Raw genomic sequence first — 21,850 nt, 5'->3', positions numbered from 1 at the left:
TGCAAGAGTGATCGAATGACTCTTAAATATAAAATATCAGCAGAATGTTACCAACGGGTTATTCGAAATAAATAGTCTCTTAGCTTACTATAATATGACTACTCACAAGTTACGTAAATGGAAAGAGCCATTTCTCGGCATCGGAAAAATTCAAGAGAAAACTCTCAAATATATGTAAAATGTGAACGAAAATTCCGCGTAGAAATTCGACGTGATCAAACTCGATATATTGCCATTCGTATAGTAAATCTTATGATTTCATGAGAAGAGTATAATGCTCATATGTTTAAATAACAAAAGAGAGAGAGAGAGAGAGAGAGAGAGAGAGAGAGAGAGAGAGAGAAAGAGAGAGAATGTACTTTTTTTTCTTTATTTAAATTATATCTCTAAAATCTATTATATGTAAAAGGCAAATTTCCAAAATATATCTTAATCGCACTTCTCGAAATTGTATATTAAAAACGAATTACATAATTTACAAAATATATTAAAATTTTCTTTATAAATAAATAAACAAATAAATATACATAAAAATTATATATCTTCTAGACTTTTTCCTAGATTTATTCCTTATATAAATCTCAATATTGATTTAAGATTATTTCTTTTTTATTTTTTTACCCGGTTATGCCGAGTTTTATCTTCTTGATCTGTAAATATTTAATCGTGGTAGGGAAAGCAAGAGAATGCTCTTCTGCGCATATACATCGATCGCTTCTCGTTGTCTTTGTTATCTCTACCATTGGATTGAATCAAATTCAATATCGTTTGTTTTCGATGAAACAGTTCTGAAGTCGCTTACCCAGCACATAAATCTCAATAGGATTTAATCTACATGCAAACTAATCGGCAGCTTTCATGAGAACCCATAAGTCCTTGAATTTTTTCAAGACAGTCAACCATGAAGTCAACCATCGTTAGATACCTATAAAAAGTAGTACGTAATTATAGAAAATACATAAGCATGCACCTCATTAGCAAAATAATCCGTAAAGCCAAACTATGCAGCTTATTTAATCCTAATAATATCACACGGCAAGAGACTTTAGAGTCTCATACTTTAGCATTAAAGATGTGCATATAATATCTATCTCTTATTCCAAGTGTGAAATTGTTTTAAATATGCAGGTCAATAATTCTGATTGACTTGACCGATATTTTCTTGCACAACAAATTTTCCTTACCAACCTATTTTGGAAATATTGAAATAAAATAAAATTATTTCAATATATAACACGGTTATATACTTTTTTAGAGTAAATTCTCGATTTATAATGAATAAAAACGCACTGATGAAAATATACATTTCGACTCAGCAATTTTGTCATAATAATTGGATTGACAAAAATACTGTCACGAAAGGACAGTTACGGTAGCAATAGTGAAAGAATTTGGAAAGCCAGGTGTCAAGCAAATTGATCTAGAATTTTATTGTGGGAAATATATCACGTGATACAGCCGAGACGTTGATGGAAACAAAAAAAAAAACTGCGATGTTGGAGAAATATTGATTGGAAACTTTGATGTTATTATGAACAACATTATCCGAGCTGTATCGAAATCCACCCAGTTATCGCTTTCCACGACCGTCATCTCATTCTTGCTTCTATTCGTCACTTGTGTAAAGCATCTTTTCGCGAGCTGGGAAAACGATCATGTCGATAAACTGTCTTGAGTCGCCGGCTCTGCGTTCTCATCTCCACGAATCACTGGGAATAACGTGATTGCACAGAGACGAGCACATCGTGAATAACGAAAGGCACCATCAATCTTTAACGAGGATAGAGCCGAGTCCTCGCCGAGGAACTGAACATTGCTCGCAATAATGCAACCTCATTGTTGAGTCCGAATTGTATGGCCAGCGAGCCGAAGGCCACCCAGAAGCGGGTCCGACAAATGGCTTTACACGAAATCGAAGTCGGTCCCAGATCGTCCTTTAGCAGACAGAACTCGCTGCGTGAATTCGACCGTGCAAAATATCCTGACAATTGGTCATAGAACGATCTTCTTGCAACCTAGCTTCTCGGATAATTTCATATCGGACATCGGATATCCGAGTATTATGCCATATTAACCGAGTACTTGGTGCAGCGCGCGTTATATTTCTGAACGCAACGCTCGTATATCTTCCTGAACGTAAACGCTACGTGAAGCTAGTCCGGCCGTTTCATCTCCGACTACGTGACGTGTCATGAAATAATCGTGAAGTCTCGTGTGTACTTCGTATCAACGGTGAAAATTAATGAGAGGAAATTCGTCGCATTTACCTACGCGAATATCCCAACTACTCTAATACGTGACTGTAAGATCAACATTGATGTCAGTTTGAAGACAGTGCGAAATCGACCAACCATCAGTTTTAAACATTTTGATATCGTATATCTCGATTAGCGAGAGCACGGGATGTTTTTATACATGCTGTATGGTTGAAATACATACGCAGTTAAATAACAAACTTCACATTAAAGATTGCGCTAATAATACAGTTCTAAACACATGTTGCAACAAAGCTTATACCCTTTACATAACAATTGCTTTTTATAAAAAGGCAGAGATTGTATCCCCGTTCACATGGCTATCCGAATAACAATTTGGCATCGCGATGAAAATAAAATGCGCGCAATTACACTTGCGATCCGACTTATTATCAGCACGAAACATCATCTAAGCGTGTTATTGCATTCAGTTTCGTTTCATTTAAACCCCTTCCGATTTACTTAAGATAGAACACGTAATTGCGACACGTAATATACGCAACATGGACACTTCTCAAGAACGTAATCAAGTTGAATTCATAACAATAAGCGTTTAAACTTTATGTAAAATCAATTAAATAAAAAAATTTCTCCATCGATTTGTTATTTAAAACATATAGCAAATACATGGAATTTATTTTCACACAATTCGAAGCTCCAGAGCGCGCAAGAGCTTTGTATATTGTCCGTTCTCCTCGAATTCTGAAAACCGTTCGCCCCTTCGCGGACGCAAATATACGCCTTATTTGTCACGAGATATTCGACGCGTCCGAAAAGAACGCCGCCGTAAAAGACTGAAATCCGAATCGGTCCGATATACGCGAATATATTCAGCGTCAATGCGAGCGAGCGAGAATCTCAAAAGAATCGCAGTGGGGGATGCAGAAGTGGTTATGCATAGCGAACGAAGAATCGACTGCATTTTCACAGTCACATATGTATATACATATAACGTGCGTGTAGCGGTACTCTCGAACGCGTAATATTTTCTCGCTCCTTTTGACTTACTTGTGAATATGCGTCACAATAGAGAAGAATCGAAAAACCAGAAACATTGAGAAAATTTCAAAAATAAAACAAGAAATATTCTCTCTCCCTCTCTCTCTCTGGAATACTATCGAGATATCAATACAAAATCGGCGGATACAAACATTGAACGTGTTTTGTCCTTCTTTTAATTATATATCGAAGCTAATTGTGGTTAACCAATTAGAACAACTATCATGGTGCGGTTTCTGTGCCACGGCTAATGATAATTGCATTTCGCTCGTGCCGTGTATGGCGGTTGGTGCAAAGTGCTCCGTGCCGTTAACGCGTAATGTGCGAGTTTGTCATGCGTGCCACGCGTGCTCGCTTAACAGTTTCCACTGTTTGCCGCAGTGAATGGTAAAGTGTCGCTCTCGAGTATAAAGTTCGGGGCTGGGAAAAGCTTTTTCTCACCTGACACGACACGCCACTCATCGTACGACGAGGGAAGTGATCGAGGAATACGTCGCGAATCGAAATCGAAGTGCTTTGGTGATTCGAGGTGGTCGTTCTTTTCTCGAGATAATGTCGTAAATCTCTCGCGAATCAGGTGTCAAAAAGCGGCCAAATTGTCGAGCCGTAGTCGGAAGTTCGTCAAACTGGATTTCGCACATCCGAGAGGCAGAGTTTCGCAGCTTTACCACGCTGACAAACGTTCGTTTCTTCTCTGCGTAGCAACGTTGAAACGCCACGCCGCCCAATGAGAACGATTCGCTTCGGGTCTCGAGAGCGCGAGAGCATAAACGGGAGTAAACTGCCGCTGAATTAGGTTGACGAACTTCACGGAGCGCTTCGAGAGGCAACGTCGGCGTTCGAGTACACGCGGCACTGTGTCTGTTAACAAGCTTAAATTATGTCGTTACAGCTTCGGAGAGTCGACGCTCGGTGTCACGTTGAACCTCGAATGACTTGTATTGCCGACTAGACTGTTTTTCACGTGAGCGACAATGTTTTTTTCCACGTTTTACATTTCGAAATTACACAATTAATGTCGTTTTTTATCAATATATTGTACATAAATCTTCTAATAGATCATATGTGACAATGAATCTCTGGGATAACACGGATAAATTGTATCGATACATTTACAAAAGAGAAAATCTCAAAATTTATGATTCTCTCTTATATATCTTTTTTTATCCCCTTCCTGAGAGAAAAACAAGCATGTGTGTCAATACTATTTTTTTCTCGCGAATAAAATCAACTTTATATAAAACATATTTTCTGTTTAAAGAACGCTTTTAAACTAAATATCCTTCCTGACACGTAACATAAATTATTTTAATAATTTATTTTTCGCTAAGATGTTATGTATTTACAAAACTTGCTTTTTTTATTTTATGTATATTATATATGTCCATAAAATTTTTAAAGATGTAAAAACATTGAAATTACTGTATTGCACTCTGGTCAGACCGCGATTAGAATATGCTGTTTGGACTCCTTTTTATCTTCAACACAGCGCTCGAGAAAATTCAATACCGTTTTCTTCATCGTATTAATTTCAATTTGCATAGGCCAATAGATTTTTTAAATCATAATTATGAGTGTATGGTAAGAGATCTGAATTTGTTGACTTTAAAAAACTTCAGCATTTTGTTGGACGTGATATTTATGCAAACTAATAAATGACTGTCTTGATTTACTCGAGTGTATTGGTATACATATTCCGCAAAAATTACTTAGACATAATTAATTATTTTTTATTGAGTCAGCGTGACCTATGGAAAATACAATTAATAAAAAAAAATATAAACCGCTAAACCGTTATGCTCGCTGCCGAACGAATATTCGATCATACTGATTTCTTTCGTACGAGTTTAAATTCTGTCAAGGGAATTTAATTCTTTCTCAATTTAGCTTAATTTAAGCTGAGTTAATCTGACGATTTTCTAAATGAAATAAATAAATATAACTTAAATATTTTTTCTTGTTAGATAATAACAGGATATATATACTCATTTGAATATATTTGATCTTATTTATTTTTTAAAATTTAAAAATAATTTGTCACATTTGTCAAATATTCTTCTCATTTATTTTACAGTGCTCAGACTATTACGCAGTTTCAGTTATTACGCAAGTTTCATATCACTGTTTGCACAATGTCATCTAATATTGCTGTAATTTTTTCTTATATATTAACAACTCAAGTCAATATACAGGACAAAATTATAGTTATATTAGGTAATATATTTTATACGTACAGAAATACATATTTAAATTACATTTTATATTTTATTTTAAAAATCGTCAGGTGACTTACCCACATTAGCTCATTACTTGTTGTCTCTTCTGTTCTACTTTTCTTTTATTTTCGCAATTATTCTAATTATACTTTGATTAATTAAGTGTGCTCTAGTATTTGCCGTATTATATAGAGGTTTTTTTCTGTAAAATTTAGATCAAAATAAATAAGTAAATTACATTATATATATTTTTATCTTTGTCAAAACCTATATTCTTTGCTTTTAAATTTCTCCGCAATATTTATCTGTCGAAAAGAATAGATCGCACGTTATCGAGCTCCGTCATGAGATTTAGCTCTTATCGCCAAAAAGAATAGATTGAACGTTTCTTTCATGCTCGTTCATTCACTCGTGTCTCGAATATCATCGACGATCTCACGTATCGTCTAAAAAATCGTGCCTCGGTCGCTTATTTGTCTCGGTTTGACGTATTCGCTGATGGCTCCGTTATACTTTCGCTTAGAATCACCTCTCACGAACGAATCGTAAGGTATCCGCAATGAACAGTAACGAAAACTACTAACGGTATCCCGGAGGGTTAGCTCGCGTACATAGATCCGAAGATTGCGATGCACTCGTGCAAGCGAAAATGAAGAAGCCGCGCGGGGAGCTAGACTTTGACGTTTGAGTCTGGCAGCCGGTCGGTATTTCGTGAATTTTCTCGACAGTTCACATGTAGTAGCGCAATTACAGTACGCACGAGTATTACGCACGACTGACGATACTGGCAATATACGAGTAAATTTTACAGCAAATTGCAATGAAATGTTGGCAAATCAAAATCATGATGGATACGCAAAAGTTATAGTATTTTACAATATCACTGATGCCAATACCAATAATTGATATAAAACGTTGTGTATAAATCCGAATACTATGACAAAATGTTAAAAAAATCAAGAGATCAAAAATCAATCTTTGGGAGTACCGTTATAATTATTTTTTATACGAGCATATATATTTTGAAAAGCGTTTCTCCGATCTAAATTTTGATTTATGACCGTGAGCATTATTATATGATACATTATATGATGCAAGATATATTTTACGTGCATGCAAAATTTTTCGCCATAAAATTTCTCGTCGACGCTTTACTCTCCGACTTACACAGCTACGCGTATACATTTTCGTATGCTCACCGACATAGAGGATGAGCAGAAAAATGCCACAACCGAGATCAAAGTCAATAAATTCGGGCAACAAACAGAATGTAATCTTCTAAAAGCTACGTTCTTTGAAATAAATATCTGGCGCGGCTGTCCGCCCGAGATCCAGCAGTGAGGTTCAAGATCCGTTTCGCCTTTCGCGTTTCCGGTGAACCGTATCCTTTGCATCTTTCAACGTTCATTTAAACTTCCACTTTGCTCATCGTTATCGCGCCCAGAAACCTTCTCCTCGTGCTGTGTTGGTATTCTTACGCTCGACAAAGCGATAGGGGCAAAAAATAAGAGGAGACAGAATCGCCTGAGAGAGGCGAGAACGGAGAAGGAGAAGGAGAACGCAAGAGGGAATGGGAGTATTCAGAATGCGCTATTTTATCGTAGCGGTTAGACGCGCCCCGCAGGCATCCACCGTTAAGAAGACGAAAACGGCGACGTCGGCGATGAAACGTGCCGTCGACCCCCAACGTGTCCCGCGTATGCTCCAAGCTACATGAAAATCCCATAGTCGTACCACTCGCTGGGAGCACTCGTGGCCTGACAGAGACGAATAAAGGCGGAGAGACTCGGCGAGAGGACCGGAGAATTATTACAACGGCAAAACGGGGGGGATAGGTCATGCTGTTGCCGCAGCAATACGCGGCGACGCAATTTGCACTTGTTGCCGTCAACACAGACTGTGCATTAAGCTTTATTAAACCGGTGTGCGACGAGTGTTTAATTTAAAATTACTTCTAGGGAGCGGGAGAAAAGAGCGGAGGGGAGTGAGTGTCGGTAAGAATGTCGGCGTCGTTATTCGCGACAATTTATCGAAATTAGATCACGTGCTTGAGAAATAAAGTTTATCTCGGGCGCGTCAAGTAGCTCTCTTTCGGATGACACGCGTGGGGATATCGATCGCGGCTTGTAAGATCATCGTTCTCGTGCATCTGGCGGTTTGATTAATTGATTGAATCGATCCTGTGCGGTCCACCGAGTTTATGCGGTGGGTGTAAGCTGATTTCGACTGTACTGTCAAGCCGTAATAATTGAAATAGAAAAGCATTAAATATTTATAATATTTAGGCGGATGTATTCGGATAAAATCCGGATAAATCTCTACTTCGGATAATCAGCTACAAATGGCTGCTACACATTTAATCGTGTAAATAAATTTGCGTAAATTTAAATAAACTCTACATAAAAGATATTCTGTAAGTCAAACTGAATTATTTTCGCTGAACATATAAATATTGTTAATTAAAAGCACCAGGAGACTGCGTGAAATATAACTTTTGTTCGGTACTTTTTACATCGTCGCTTGGTGATGCTATGGGACAATAGGAAACACAGTAAACTTCATTGGAAAGCGAATGGTGCACGTACGAAACATCAAGCTAGGAATGTTGCGCTAGACACGTTCGAATGATGCACGTACAATGGGGTACAGTTGTGGTACATGTTGAGCTGTCAGTAACAAAGTAGACCGACTGAGAGTAAACAGACGCGAGCTGTAGATTGCAAAACTATAGACATACTTTGAAATACTATCGTACGATTATAAAACAGCGTTGATTTAAAAAGACGTTTTAAACTTGAGAGTTCGATTTTATAGATTGGCTAAAGACTAACAAGAAATAACTCAAATGACTTACTATAGTTTCCACATTTACCATCAGCGAATATCTTCTGTGATATTCAATGCAATTGTTCTTATATAAATAATCGTTCGCTATTGTTTTCAAGAACTTTTTCCTACCGTTATATAATATTAACTGTGCTTCGCACAGCTTTCGGCACGAAGATAAGTTTGCGAGTTTGCAGCGAGAAAAGCAAGAAGAGGCAGCGAGTCTGTAAAATCCGATCGCTATCGTGAAGAAAGCCAATATTCTACGAGATCGATACCAACTAAATAAATATTGTTCGATAGTCGATACTCGAATTGACGGCATATCTTCCGTTTGTCGCCGAAAACCAATATTTATTTCACTGGACCGAGAAACGAGAGCTTGCGCAAAAGACGCGTATATTACATTTCTTTGCAAAAAAAGTTTGTTAGATAAATATGTAGTCATCAATATCAAGCCGCACAAGTATCGGTTCGCTCAGAAACATTTTCGATTAAAATATCTTTAGCACCAAATAGTGATATGAAAGTTCTGCAATTTCCATTGCATAAATATATCGAAGCTTGCTGCAACGTCAATAGTATCCACGGGGGTTTTCGTAACTCATTACTTTCAATTGCAAAAAAATGCGACTTTACAACAGTCTAAAGTATAATATGTATTTTACCTTTTGCGTCCGTGCTTGGAAGTGGACAGAAAACTTCCAGAAAAGCTGGTAGCAATATCTCTAGAAGCAAAAAAAAAAAATATATATATACATATATATAAATGTTTATGAGATACATGTAATAATAATATGTGTGTAAATATGTGTAGCTGGTTCAAGGATTATGTATATAAATGTACTTATGTATTATGAATTTATACAGAGGTACGATGACGCGTATCGATTCATACGCTATAATGCACATCAGATACTCTTTACATGGATTAATGTACAGGATGCGTAGCGTGTTCATTACAAGCGAATCTATGAACATTACCTCCACGCTGGTAGCGCATTAATGCGAGATAATACTGATTTATGTGGAGCCTTACGGTCGAGTTTAGGTCCGTTGTGTCACATGTACTTCCATACAATGTGAATTTCGGTCAGAATATCGATCAAACGTATGCACCACCAGCTCTATCGCGATTTTATGTCATGTTCCATTATCTTATGATGCTTGAAATATAGGTAATGACAAATGTTATTTCCTTTTTTGTTTCAACAGTTTTTTTTTTTAATTATAAAACTTTTTAACCAACCATTAAAAAGTACGATGCATTTTTTTTCATATCTTTATTTTACTTTTTTTATAAAGATGATATAGTTAAAAAGAGAGATAAACAATCTTCACAATCTTTGCAATTAATTATACGGTACATTTTATATTAATGTTACACGATCATTGAGGATTTAATCTTACAGTTGAACAGTCTTAAAAGGCGCTGCTATGGAATTTGCCGCGTCCGTGACGTAATTGTGATTACAAGGATGGAAAATTGATAGGAAGGTTCGGAGAAAGAGAACGCGCCATAGCAACGAAGATTGGCAGTCCGCCAAAGTGCAGCATGGAGGGGAAGAGAGCCATACATCATTAATGACTTTGATGGTTCTGATGCGCCGTACATCGCTTTTATTCTTTACAATATAAAATGCATCGCCGGCTTCGCGAGTTAGTGAAGTATATCGCGCGGCGATCGCGAAGCAAGAAAACAGAAGTCAAAATCCCGTAATTCGATTATCGTATAAAGTGTGTGCCGCGGCATAAAGCGTCATTTCAAATCATATCGTGGAAATAAATCGTGGCGAATTCATAACGGAAACAAATTCAAGCACCCGACGTTACGCGCGTGTTATTGCCGTACTCGCGCCCGGACGAAATCGAGCGAGCATCGGACAATATTCGAAAAGCGCACTTCATCCGTGCCAATTTTCGTGCTCGTTAATCGCGAGTTACGTCCCTCATCCGATTATAATTCGATACCCGTTGCAATTCCCGCTTCTGTGCCGGCTGTAATACCGTGGGGCATGTATCAAAAATTCGCTGTAGCGTTCATCGTTGTGACGTGAACCAGTCTTGCTCTCTCTAGTTCGTTTAACTTTGCAACAAAATCTTGCAATTAATCCGCATGTATCAAGTTATTTGAAAAAAGAAGAAACAAAAGAAAGAATAGAGAAAAAATATGAAATAAAGTGAAAACAATTAAAAGCATAAAAGCAAGATCGGATAAGTGTGTGCTAGATAATTATGCATTCCATATTGATGTATGAGGAAAGAAAGAGCGGGAAATAATGCAAAGTGTGCAACTGGCAAACGAGAGATACGGTGCGAGTTAGCTGTCAGCGCAGCTGTGACTAGTTCCATCGTCGAGCGAATCGCTTCTCCCCGTTTCTATAATAACAAGAGAAGGAACAGTGGAATAGGGTGGAGTCGTGTGATGCGACGTTCTCGGAAATTAAACGTAACGATTCATGCAGTAAAAGCGCAAAAGCATACCCTTCCATTACATACTGAAATTAATTCACGTCGAAGGCCAGTACGTAACATTAAGGGAAAATTGGAAAAGGAACTAAAACTATAAATCACAGTACAGTAAACTCTCTTGCGATAGCGTACTAATGTAATTACGCAAATCTCGTTTGTCTTAGAATAAGATCAGCTTTGTTTCAATTAAAAATTGAGATATTAGCTCATTTCATTATTTGAAAACGGAATCTTATAGTGATTTAAGATCATTATCGATTTTAGAAACGTATCAATTTTACATATAAATACACATTAAAAACTTTAATAGGACATTTCCATATTGTACGAATTTTTGTCTTTGTGTATGTATGTATGTACGCGCGCGCACGCGTGTGTGTGTGTGTATATATATACCTATATGTTTAAATAAAAAATCCAATATTAAGGAAAAATTGGAAAAAGAATTAAAATTATAAATCATGATAAACTTTCTTGTAATAATATACCAATATAATAGTAACTTCGCCAATTTTCGTTTGTCTTACAATTAGAATAGAATCCGCTTTATCCTGATCAGGAATTGAGATATTTTTAAATATAACTTATAAAGAAATTTTATATATATATATATATACATATATATAAAATATTAAAGCGGATTCTATTCTAATTGTAAGATAAATGAGATTTACGTAGTTATTATTGGTATGCTATTACAAAAAAGTTTACTATAATTTATAATTTTCTTAGTTCTTTTTTCAATTTTTCCTTAATGTTAGATTTTTTTTATTTAAGCACACACAACACGTATATAATAAAAATTCCATTTTTTGTAATTAAAACATCAAAGGAAGAGCATATCTTAACTTTAATCAAAAGCTCTATTCATATTAGAATATAATTAAAAAATAATTATAAAAACTATAGTAGAGTTAATTGATTTCCACAAAGAGATGTATAAATAAAATATTATTATGGATTAATTTGAAAAAGATAAACCATATAGTTTAAATTTTATTTTATCGAAAAAATATGGAAAATTAATTCGTAATATTAACCGAAGCACAATGTGCATTATAGTCGTAGGAAATAATTCATGACGTACTTTATCCTCGATTCGCTATTGAAAGCGTTCGTCGCCATTGCGGTAATCGTTAAAGAAACTTCGCCGGTTCGCGAGAATCGACGATTAAGAAAACTCGATATTCAAATCGATTGTCACGCCGTGGCCGTAAACTACCATGAGTCTCATAAATTCACCGAAATGCAAATTGCGTGGAAACATTAAGGCACACTATCCCAGTGACAGGTATAGCATAGCATTCGTTATTCTTCTACGCGAACAAGTTTTTATATTATCGTTATAAAATGTGCATGATTCAAAAGTCACGTTTGCCACATGTATTATTTACTTATGGGAACTCCATCATAACTTCATATGCGTGAACACATTGCCGGACACATCGCTGTCATACAAAGAACTTTTCTCTCGCGACTCCGGTAAAAAAGTTTAATTTCCGCTTTTTAACATTTTTATCTCAAGTAGGAAATATAAACGTACAGCTAACGAAGTGCGAACAACGAGGTATTATAGTTACGCGGATGTAATCAAGAAGCTTTCTCTTCGTCATTTCAAAGAATTTTCAATTCCAGAGAAATCCTATTTTATCGTAGCGTAGTAATTAGGACAGAGATTATTACAACTGCGGCGTGCACAATAATGCGACGTCTCGGCCCTCCGACAGCAAATTACGAAACTCCGAACTCTGGAAGTAAACTCTGGTCGGTCCGATACGGAAGATCCTGGCACCAGGACTGAGTTTACTTTGGCGTTCCAAAGTACCACAACTCTCGCAACCCGCCTACGAAATAGCATATTATAATAAGCATATTATAATAACTTATCGTTAATTTCGGCTCGCTTCTCCCCGCCTAACTTTCACAACAGAAAAGCGCGCGTTGTATAGTGAGGTAACATTAAGTAGCTAGATCGATTTTCCATATCGATACAAGACAGACGTATAAGTTAAGTCGATACTAAGAAAATAAACGTCTTTATAGCATCTTGCATTACATGTATATAGCATACTTTAATAATGGCGAAATATTTTCCCCTTGTTAAAAATTTTACCGAAATGTGCGTCATATCTTTTTAATATATATCCTCTAAATTAAACGGAGATTCGAAAAATAATTTTAAAAATTGCATCTTCATTTAATCTTCCGCTAGTATTACTAAACTTAATAAAATTATCAGATGCGCCGTTTCGTAAGCGCAAATTTATTATACTGCAATCTCTCGATGCAATAATTTATCAATGTGTTATGACGCGGCAACGAGTATATACACGTACTTATCGTAAGTCGTATTATTTCGAAGTCGTAAGATAAAATCCCAAGGATAAAAGAACCAGAATAATCCGACCTTTCCTCCTTCTCCTTATATGTATGTACGTTTCATCGGAGACGCGTTACTCACAGCACATTAATCCCGAGGAATTGGAGCCGAGCCTCCTTTTGCACCAAAGTTTTATAACGGGTAAATCGCGCTACACCAGAAATTTCACCCATTTTCGTCGCGTCTAAACGTAAATCGTTGTCGCATTTTAACGAGACATATTGTCTGGCTCGCTGATCTATCAATAACTGTAACTCTCGCATGTAGCAGAATTATATACATTCCGATGCGTTGTCTAACGCAGATCGTTGATGTTTACGATACCGTAAATCAACAGTTACATGTGTGGTACTTGTACTAATCGCTTCAAGCGATGCTTTCTAAATCGATAATTCTACACTGATGGAAATTCTAATTTAAATAATTTACAAATTTGTGCTTATTTTTTTTTTTTGCTAATACATAAATTGTATAGCTAATTTGTATTAAAAACTATTAATTGTGCGATAATGGATCAATATGAAGAAATTTTCATAGTGAATTGAAATTCGATATTATTAAATTCAGGAATTATTAATAATTTAGTAGCAATCGTATATTGGATAATTTGTCAATTCAATGCACATTACATGGCTACATTTCGTGAGAACAAATAAAAAATATACGCTGTGTTATCAGACAACGTATTTATCGTTCAATATATTTCATGTCTTTACATGAACTTGCGTATACACATAAATATGAATCTATCATGAAGCATAAGCAGGAATTTCAAATCATTCAGAATTACGCGAATGTCGGATTTCTATCGAACCTAGTTTATCTGGAGAGAATGATTTTACCATTGAACAAATAGTAGCTTATTTCACATGCGGAGCACCTCATTTAATGATTTCGCACCATAGTCAGTTTCATGACCACACCGTCCAATCATCGAATAGATTGAAATTGGCTGATAACAGGTAGGCTTGTGGAACGGCATATAAATGTAATGTAAAAGTATTCAATAATTCAAAAATTAAAAAAAATTGAAATTCTTGTATTCTCTCAGGTTTTAATATTTTTTCAAACTTTAATTAAATATTAGAAAAAAAAATTTTTTAAATATACGATGTGTGACTCACCATTATTTTGATAATAAAAATACATATAAAAAAAAGATAATATTAATATAATATAAAATAATATAATATTGTATATCATATAATAATAATATATTGCATAAAAAAATTTTTTTAAATAAAAAAATCATACACAGTTGTACGTACAAGAGAAATTATAAAAGCATAACTATAAAAGCATTAACGTATGTATATAAATTATGATAAAAATGAAAATAAAGGCATTACGAACATCTTAAGACGATATATTTTCTAAAAAAATTCATGTAACCATAATTTAGTCGACGCAGACTGGTTATAAATTCTTAAGAGAATCAGCTCGATTAAGAATAAATTCTAACGCGGTAGATCGTCGCTCCACCGTCCCTACGCTCCATAAACATGGGATCGCTCGATTTTAAATGAAGCACTCAGCCGGGATTTCCTCGATCGAGGTAATGGCCCTCCCACTTTACTCTTCTTCCACCAAATTTAACGCAAACCCCATTGTCCCTTCGGCCGCATTGTAAAATGCTAATTTGTGGCAACCGGCGCTTGAATGGATGGGATAGACAAGGGGGAGGTGAGGGGGGAGGGAGGGAGACGAAAAGTGGACGAACAAGTAACAATTGTTAGATTCGCAATCGAGGAAATTCTCGAAAAGCTTATCGATCCTCGTTTTCGATGCCCGTGCGTGTACGCTTATGAGTATGCGTGTGTACAAATCACGTGTCCGTGTGGACACACGTGCAAAGTGCTCTCGTGCGACCGCCGCCACCATGGCGGATTGCCGCTGGTCGAGACTACACTATGTTCGAAACAACACTGTGGATTGACATTAGATATCAGTAAAGCCGGTCACGCACGAACAAAGGTGTCTACCTACGGTATCGCCAGCGGTGAGTAAATTTTAATTGAAGCACGGACCTCTCATTTTGTCTCGCAGTTTGTTGCGTGCGCACTCGGGGTTTCTAAATGCGCTTATTTTCGGAGAACAGTCAGCTCTATCACAAAAGAGATAAGCTCGCGCACTCAAACTTGGCGTAAAGTCAGATATCTCTACCTGAGTATAGTTGTAATCGCAAAATAATCTAATATGATAAATGGTAAAAGTTATACGTACTTATTAATATCGCGTCGAATGCATATTATCTGCTACATTTAAAAATCGTGTTTCTGATTGTGAGTCAGAATAAAATCCAACCTGAATAAAAAAATTAATCCTAAAGAAATATATCGATAATCAAGTCTATCATCCTATTTATAGTATAAAATAAGTTTTGCCAAACACACACACACCCAAACACGTTGAAAAAACTCTTATTGATATAAATACGATACTGTGATGGAATTACTTTACTAACTCTCCGTACGATACCGTGACTAATTGCATTTACACGACGTCCAATATAGCGACAACTCCTATCATTTTTATCTAATTATCGAGTTATTAACTTACCACGCTCCCTTAAGAGAGAAAAGCCTGTATAGAACGCCTGTATAGCGAGAATAACAGGGAAAAACGCAACACGATCGACGAGTGGCATTACAATGATTTTCCATCGAGGTCTGGGTGTCCAATAAAAGAGTTTATCGAGGTATCGCTTGGGAAGATAAAATTGAAAAACTCAGATCCTCTTCCCAGCTGTACCACCAAAATGGCCGTTCAATATCGACAGTCTACTCTACTTACTTGGCGCGACGTAGTCAGCGGACGGAAGCTGCGCAGAAGAGAGACAGAGAGAGAGAGAGAGAGAGAGGGAAAGATGCACCATATTTTACAGCAATCAAAAGTTCGCCCATGGAATCCTCCCGATCGTAAACAGCGTAACGACGCTCCGGCCAAAATTTATCGCAGATTAGTTTCGTACCTGTTCAGTTTACGTGTATAGCATACAAGGCAGAAGGTATGCAGCATATAAGAAGATATAAGATATCAGTACAAAGAATTATTCTATGTACCTCTTATCGATCCATAACCGCGCGGGTCGTAAAAAAAATTTTCAAAAACGACGGGATTCGCTTCATCATATAAGACGGGACTTTCATGTGCGTTTGACACACGTGTCGAGGATAGATAGACCGACCGCTTTTTACTTTCCGAGAAAGAGGTCTGATAAAACGCCACAAACGTAGATTCCTCTATAACCTACTAATAAAATAATAATAACAATCCATCACTTTTATTCAGTCGTTTTCTCGGACTCGAACGACCTTTCAACTTTCACGAAAAGTATACGAGCGCTTGACAGTTTGCGATCGCGTCGTTTCTAAAATTTTTCACGACTCACCGGAACGACCGAAATGTTTTAAAGGTCTGTGAAAATTCTACCTGCTTCGCGTGGGTAATTAGCGACGAAAAGTTGCTGATAACATGGTTATACTGCTTGCTAAATTACAGCGTGGAAGACGTAGTAATTCATATCGAAAAATGTGGCGCCATGTTGCGTATGGGATCGGCCACGTGGGTAATACTACGTTCGTGTTGCGCGCGCGCGTCTCGTAAATATTCATTTAATCTGATCTAATCTGTACGAACATATTCCGCGCCTTGCGTAATTGCCGACGAAATTGCAAATCGATATCTAAATGGTCGGGCCCTTTGTAATGGCAAGCATTGCGCGACGTATATCTTCGTATGTCGAGATAATGGGCGGGGTCGGGACGTCAGGGAAGAGGAAAACGGCGACGAAACAGTCGGCCGTAAGTGTGACAGAGGAAAAAGACGTGTTATCCAAACAGACCGTGATATCCAACGTCGGGCATCCATTACGCTCGAAACCAGACTAGGGCTTTCGCGTATTATCGATTCACGTCGCTCCGTCAATTAGCCATCTTATAGAGCGGAACCGACAACGCGCGGAATCGACAACTGAATTCAGTTAGGTATATTAATCCATCGACCGGCAAGTGACATTGATATTCCTGGCGCGTGAGTAATTTGTGCATTCACTAAGTGTTAAGCGATCTGTCCTGGGCATATACGACAAACGACGTAACGAGCGTAGAATCAAATTAAAGTACGATGACGCTTTACCTCGCCTCCTCATTATCTATTCGCGTCGCGTAACTCGGCTACATGTGCGAGGCGGCCGCTGTCAAAGCACAATCATAATGAATCATCCGTGAAATTATTTTGTCCTTTAAATACGATTAATAGCTCGTGTATGCAAATTTCTCACTACATCGAAGGCATGCCGTAGAGGTTAAATTGACTTCACTTAATCGTGTAAAATCTATTACACAGCGAGTTTAGGTAAAATCGGCTCGCAAATTGAATAGAATCTATTTCACCAGCGGTTTTCATCGATATTAGATTTTTTTCTTGTCGAGCGATATCGCAAATATACATCATTTTACATAAATAATTCATCTCGAAATGCAGTTGATATTCTTCTTTCAAAAGTAACTGATGACAGATCTGCGGAAAATGTAAGCAAATATATGCAACATGGCATAAGATGGAAGGTATACGTATCGTGGGAAAGCGCGATACGTGATCCAGAGTGATGAGGGCTCGGCTTGTTGCACAAGCGTAGGAGGGAAAATTGGCCCAGATCCACAAATTTCAAACGGGTCGTGCCGAGTTGCCGTGAACGCAGATCTCTCTCGTGGTCCGTTCTCATGTGTGGAATATCGTCGACCAGACGGGTCTTCTCTCGCGCACGGAGGAGAGCAAAGGAAATTGCGGTAGAGACGGAAACTAAAGCAGTGCTCTGAAATTCGCGCAATACCACGCCCCAGCAACGCATCTAATAACAATACTCGTATTGGGTCGAGCGCTTCCGATGTAGACAGTCGCTGAGAGATGCATAGCTTAATGCGGCGCGTTCGCGCTCAAGCTCCTTGTCTCATCTCGCCCTGTTTCAACACGCACCAAGTAAACGGCAAGTAGTCGTGACAAGGCTTGAATTAAATATATGCACGAGCGGTGTCACTTTTATGCCATTCAGAAACGAAGCGTAATATTATGCAGCCGCGCGTAAGCCGTTCGGATTGCACGACGTCCTGTTGCCCTTTTGTTCAAGCGTTCAGTCACGCGATACTTTTAACATTTGCTTGAGATTTGCATTGAAATTCTCACGAGAATCGAAAGGCAGAGAATATTATTTCGATGGTAACTAGAGATTCGCGAAATAGCTCGATACAATTCATCGTGAACGTTCGATAACACGTCCGAATATAATTGTGATAACGCGTTTATACGCTGCAAGATAGATAAACAGAAAATCGCCAATGATACATCGGTTTAAACTAGTATACGCAACTCTGACTAAGTACGAAAGGGTATGCTTTAAAAACTACGCCGAAATATCGTACGCCTGGAAGCAATTTTTTTTTTTTTTTTTTTTTTTTTACCGATAACTGTTCGAACAAGTCTGTATGCATACGAGGAGAATTTTCTGCCTTGAAAATATTCATGCAATAGATATGGTAAGCTTGCGGAAAATTTATAATGCTGAATGATCGATTAACAGAGGTTTGCATATACTCCATTTACAACAAGTACGAATTTGTAAAATAATCGATTTAAAGAACTGCTTTAATTTTAGCATGACCTCCATTTAAGGAAAAAAGTTTCATCGAAGTATCGAAGAACCAACGAATTATCGTAGCAGAGACTTGCCGTGAAAATAATCGTTATTTCGATTTCAATTTTATCGTATGCCCAGCGGACGAATGAATTATGATTTCAAGATGCTTATATAAATTATGAGACATTATTAAACACATACACACACGCACAAACGTATACACGCATTAAAGCTTCCGTTCATCGGATACAGTAAACTCTGTTCGCAATCTCCCGATAAATTGTTTTAAGTGGATTACCAGCGGCTCTCCGAGAACTTTGCGACGATATTAACGATGGCAGAAGCAGCGAGAATCACGATAAATCACACAATTGTACGGCTAAGCCCACGGTAATAAGAAGCAACGCGAGAAATACCGTTTCGGCACCATTGTTAAAGGTTTTGATCGCATGAACAGTCAAAGAGTCGTTGTAGTCCGATGGATAAGCAATATATGAATATAACAGCGTTACGTAATAATATTTAAAGGGAGAGATATACGTTGAGAGTGTTAATGTTATAGAGGTTATATAGTTTTCCTTATCACCTCATCATTCTTGCATCGCAACTATAAATGCCTTTGTCAGAATATAACTGTTACTGGAATTCTCAATGTGAAACCGTGACGTCGCTTCGTTATTATTGCGAATCCGATTGTACGCGTATTATTGAGCGACATTGTCGAAGAAGAAGAAGAGAGAGAGAGAGAGAGAGAGAGAGAGAGAGAGAGAGAGAGAGACAGAGAGAGAGACAGAATGCGAGAACGTCGATGGTAATGCGGGACTTTATATATTCCCATGAATGTGAACTCGGGTTGGACTCTACGGAATATGCAAGGATGGCACGGTGTGCAATAAGTTCTCGCTGCGGAATCATATCGAATGTAGGTCCATTTATCAGACAGCGACTTGATCGTAGAGCGCAAACAGATGGTGTTCCGTTTTCAATATAATGTGTACAGGCTCGAAGGTTGACTGCTTTTAACCGGACGATATGCCAACATGCGTGATCGCGTGTATCTGACCGATTACACCATGTGTCACGTTTTCGAACACATAGTAGACAAATGGATATATCGCCGCGGGCACGAAAACGCGCGGTGCACCGCCCTCTCGATAGAAATCTCGTAGTCTTTATTACGGGGAGAGGAACTACGCTGCGAATGAGAATTTCTTCGCAGAACGAGCCCTCTTAGAATACAGAATGACTGCGCACGTCTTCGATAACGTATCGCATATCGGAATAGATAGACCATAGAGTTATTTTATGTACTACAGAGTTCTAAATATTTCATGACACTTATACTGTATATAAAACTAAAAATTGCCCGCGTCATACAATAGTAATATTAAACGTCATGTTAAAATTATTGCGACGTTACAAAAAGTTGAAGCAAAAGAAAATTGATGGTTGCTTTTAAACTTAATATATCGAATATCTAGATATAGTCTAGTATCTAGTAGGAGAAGCAAATAGAAAAATATTACACAGACTTTCAATTCAATTCGAACGGTTGTGAAATCGTAATAGATTATTCATCTCCTTTCAAATTAAAACATTACAAATGTACAAAGTGTTAACGTTAAACAGTAATGTATGTATACGCAACATTAGGCAAAGATTGCCAGATATATACACACACATTCTCTCTCTCTCCCTTTCTCCCTTTCTCTCTCTCTCTCTTTTTCTCTTTCTCGTAAAGAAATCACTATTAATAAAATAAACTTTTCAGATTTCAAATATACACAAAAGCTCTCCCGAGCCGGTATACCACCCATTTCTAATCTCACGCGGACAACGCGGGGATGTCTGGCATGGAAATGGTAATTTATCCGGCGACCTCGCTCGCGCGCATTTGTAACATGTAGAAGCGGGCAACCTTGCCGTGTACCTCGTATGCTCGATTAATCATTTAGCTGCCTAATGGCCTCTGCGAGATTCGGCGCGTACACGAAACGAAATGACACGGCGTATAACATTTCGGCCGAGCACGTCATTCCGTGTAGTAAAGAACTCTCCTTCTCTTTTTTTTTTTTTCACAACTCTTTTCAACTCACGCGAAGTAAAGTTGCCAAGGGATGTCGAAGCGGGTGTTCGCTTCTGATCGAATTCTTACACAAGGAAAGTGGCCGTGACGATGCGACGACGACGTTATCGTTACGACGGTACCGAATAGGGCGATAAAGTCCGAGGTGGAACGAATAGAGATGACAAGGGAGAGAGAAAGAGAGGGGAAGAAAAAGAGAGACTTGTCATTGTATAACGGCTGTTGGCTGGGTGATGAATAGGGGGGAGGGGGGGAGAGGGAGTAAAGAAAGAGGGTAAAAGTAGACGGGATAGATGGGAATGTTTTGGGGTATTCCTCGTAGTTGAGGAAAACGATGCCAGAGTTGTTTGCGTGTTGTCGTTACATTTATTGGCAGCAGATACGATGATGTGTCAGATCGTTAGGGAGAAACGTTAAATAGACAGTCTTTCATGCTACCTATCTTTCGTTCCGCCTGAAGAGGGAAGATGAAGCAAAAGAACAGGCTGAAGGGAAATGTGGGCTAGATAGAAAAGAGAGAAGAGGATGGAGTTTATGCGGCACTGATAACGGATGAAAAATGGAGAGTCACGGGGTTCTGATTAGAATCGAGAATATGAATCGATTCTTTCGATCGTCAATATTCATGGATGCGACAGCGTTCGAGGCAGAATTCTCGGTTAAATGAAGAAAGAATGATCGGGTGCCGAGGAAACAATCCAACTTTCGAACAGATGGACGCGCTTTCATTCCATCACAAACAAGAACAATTAAAGACATGAAATTGACAGAAAGATTTACAGAATAGATACAAATGATCGATAACTGATAGTTAAAAATGATAGAAAAGTGTACTTTATGATACTTGATTATTAATATACATGTTATAAATAATATAAATAATGTTTCTCAATAAGAAAAAAATTAATTATTACTGAACTATAAGGTTAACGAATGATCAATGCAAGCAACTGTTATTTATCAAATAAGAATATCTTTTGA

At 37.6% G+C, this 21,850-nt stretch overlaps 1 protein-coding gene across 2 annotated transcripts in view; it reads right to left on the bottom strand.

Moving 5' to 3' along the window:
- Positions 1–21,850, bottom strand: part of Kek5 (leucine-rich repeat, immunoglobulin-like domain-containing kekkon 5 protein) — a 200,318-nt gene that overhangs the window by 108,773 nt on the left and 69,695 nt on the right. Inside the window, exon 3 of one of the 2 annotated variants that reach the window (XM_072893933.1) lies at positions 8,965–9,022. The gene's annotated coding sequence lies outside the window, so the exon portion shown is untranslated. Of the gene's footprint in view, positions 1–8,964; positions 9,025–21,850 lie in introns of both variants that reach the window. The other variant, XM_072893925.1, reaches the window with a different exon arrangement.

The sequence above is a fragment of the Anoplolepis gracilipes genome, chromosome 1, assembly GCF_047496725.1.
Source record: "Anoplolepis gracilipes chromosome 1, ASM4749672v1, whole genome shotgun sequence".
Taxonomy (NCBI): domain Eukaryota; kingdom Metazoa; phylum Arthropoda; class Insecta; order Hymenoptera; family Formicidae; genus Anoplolepis; species Anoplolepis gracilipes.
The sequence above is the reverse complement of the archived record's forward strand: the minus strand, read 5'-3'. Positions and strand labels throughout refer to the sequence as shown.